This window comes from Narcine bancroftii, chromosome 3, assembly GCF_036971445.1.
Source record: "Narcine bancroftii isolate sNarBan1 chromosome 3, sNarBan1.hap1, whole genome shotgun sequence".
Lineage (NCBI taxonomy): Eukaryota > Metazoa > Chordata > Chondrichthyes > Torpediniformes > Narcinidae > Narcine > Narcine bancroftii.
Genome location: NC_091471.1, coordinates 344306063 through 344309127, shown reverse-complemented (window position 1 = coordinate 344309127; position 3065 = coordinate 344306063).

Genomic DNA, 3065 nt, shown 5'->3' with positions numbered 1-3065 from the left:
TTTAATGGATTAATGTTTGCAGTACATGTAGATTAAATTATCATTTGTTTCCTTGGATCAAGAAAATAAAAGATTGATTTGTTAGAAATATTAAAGTTTTAATACATGGTGGATGCAAACTTATTTATTTGAGTCTCAGAACAAGGATATATAAATATAAGACAAATGGGGACAGTCTTAGAAAAGAGTACTGAAGACCAATTTTTACACAAAGATTTGCGAGCTTGGGCAATGATCGAAGCTCAAAATAAAAAGTCCAATTTTAAGAATTAGGTAGGAAGCAGAAGGAAAGAGATGTAAATATGGAAACAAAACTACCATTTGTATAGCTTTAAGGACTTTACCATTTGTTTTTGTCTTGTAATTATCATGCAAATCTATAGGTACTTATTTTTTAGCTGTTTAGCTTATCTCCATCTTCCAGACTTACGCACTGAAGTGCAAATTGTCCATGGATCTGACCTTTCTTTCCAGTGGTGAGGGGAACAGCTGAAAGAGCAAAGGGGCTGAAAGTAGTTCAGGCCCTGCTCCACACCTTTATGTCAGAAAAGTCCAGTGTAAATATCCCTGAGTCAAAAAGGCAGGTAATTAATTGACTGATTTCATTTCATCTCAACAATTTTAATTTTAAGATGCTTTTCATTATATTTATTTCATTTTTAACATATAATTTTCATTTTTTTAATTATTAAATTACATTTTGAGGGGTTCTTCAATGTTCAGAGCTGGACAGCTACCTCAACCTTGTTGCTCCTTCTCATTCAACTCAGTTTCATGGAACCTCATTCAGATATCAAGGGCTTGGCCAGGCCATTAAATCCATAGCATAATAGCTTGATTGAGCAGACATCACAGCAGTGAGTTCAGGCAAGGGGGTGGACCTAAGACAATCCAGCTGCCTTTTTTTTAAGAGACACTATGTGATCGTACAGATTCTATCACCAATGTGTCTATGCATCGATTGTAGTGTAGGATGACTGTGATTGGCTGAGAGCGTCGCCACGCCTACTGGCAGGTCTTAAAGGGTTGCTCTGAGCCAGACCAGGTCATTCTGGACTGGTCGACTACTTGCGACATGCTCCAGTCTTCGAGTTAATAAAAGCCTTGGTTTGGATCAACAAGTCTTTGATCCTTTCGACACGCTCTACACACTACACGTGAGATCATTGGGGAAATTCTCCAGATGCCACTGACGAACGTTTTGGTATGAGGAAAACTGCATGGTTAAAATGCTAGGAATGTTGAAGCTCCTGGTCTTAGTGACAGTACTTTGTCATTCAATACCCTTATGTGCCACACCCACTGAAGCATATACCGTAGTCCAAAGCATTTTATGAAATCATTAGTACTCACCACACGAACAAGGACAAAAACCAAAAATCGGGGGGGGGGGGGGGGGAAACATGCTATTGTTACTTTGTTATATTTTAATCCTTGAATTTCTTATTTTTGATTATTGTGATAGGAGTCTCTTATATTTTTTATCATTTGAATTTTATTGTTCTTTAAAAAGGAGTTTTCCCAAACCCTTGAGTCAGTGTTAAAATGATGTAAACCATAAGTTACAGAAAAAATAAACTTATCCATAAAATAGCAACATGGCAGCAAAACAAATCAATATAATAACCATATGTGTGTATTTAGTCCTCTAATAACAGACAAAGCCCTACTGTTCATTAATGTGCTCCACCGCAAAATCCACCACTATTCTCCCCACCACCCCAGGAAACCTAGATATTTGCTCCCTTTTTTGTGTAGAGACACCCAATTTATCAAACTGAAGACATGCGTTCAAACGCTGCCACATTGGCCATTTCTGAGACCCACTCCTGAAATGATGCAAATTCTTCCAACCTCTCAGTCTAATTTGTCTTCTTACCATTATACTTCTCTAAGCCCAATTCTGAGAGTATTTATCTCCAAATAACCCAAGTGGGAATCCCAAGGCAAAGAGTCTGGGGCAAAAATAAATTTGAATACCTGAAACTTCATCAATATACTTAAGTTTCATAATCCAAAATTCTTGAATTCTGGAACAAGACCAAAGCACATATGCTAAGTCCCTTTTATCTGCCTCTTATTAAGGTTAAACAAAAGTGAAATTCAGAAGCAGTGTCCACCATCAACAATCTGGATTTCCAGTCAAATCTCTAGCTACATTTGATAGCAGCAGGAGAAGGCAAAGAGTTGTTTGAGCTCACTGAATACAAAGTCATGGAACATCAGGCTCACATCAGTGAAGTCACTATTTTCATTATGTAAAACTTGGCACTGGCAAAAGTATTTTAATTTTACTTATTCCATTTGACAGTGAGTCATTGCCAGACTATTTAATGATATCTCGTCTCTGTGATTAGCTACTGTGAAGTCATTGTTACAAAATCATGTATCTCACTTGCTTTGATAAAGTTCATGTCCAGTTAGAAATTATTTTCTTGCAAGGTGGGAGAACGTGTAAATGAAGGACTGCAATAAAAGCTTCCAGTAAAAGAGTTTGGAAAGACATTGGAAAGAAATGTGTTCAAAGACATTTTTCAAATGTTGTGAATATTTTTTATTTATTTATCCACAATATCTAGATAAACACTGCAATGTTTCACTTTTATTAAATTTTATGGTAAATAGTAGTGTGTTTTGTCCTCAAAAACTCTCCCCCTCCCCCCCCGCCCACCCAAGTATGTATTTCACTCTGTCTTTACACCAGCTAAAAACTGGCCTGTGATTTGAAGTATATTATACAGAGTAATTATTCCATGAGTCTCTCGCATTACAATTCCTATCTCTACCTCCAAATTAACATATGAAAGAAATCTCAAGGTGGGACCCAAACACTGTTCCCTCTAAGCTGTGCGTGTGTGCGCGCACTCACACGTCTTGCAAGAAGCGCACAAAGGAAATTAATGTGTGCACAAACTGAACGAAGTAGATCAAAGTATGGAATAAAACTTTATTAACTGGTCAAGTGTACCTATTGGCCAGATGTACCTGTGGTCCCTCCCCACAGGCTCCTGTATAAAGGTGATTGTTCCACGGCCCCCTGCAACTCAGTGCAGGACAACCGAACA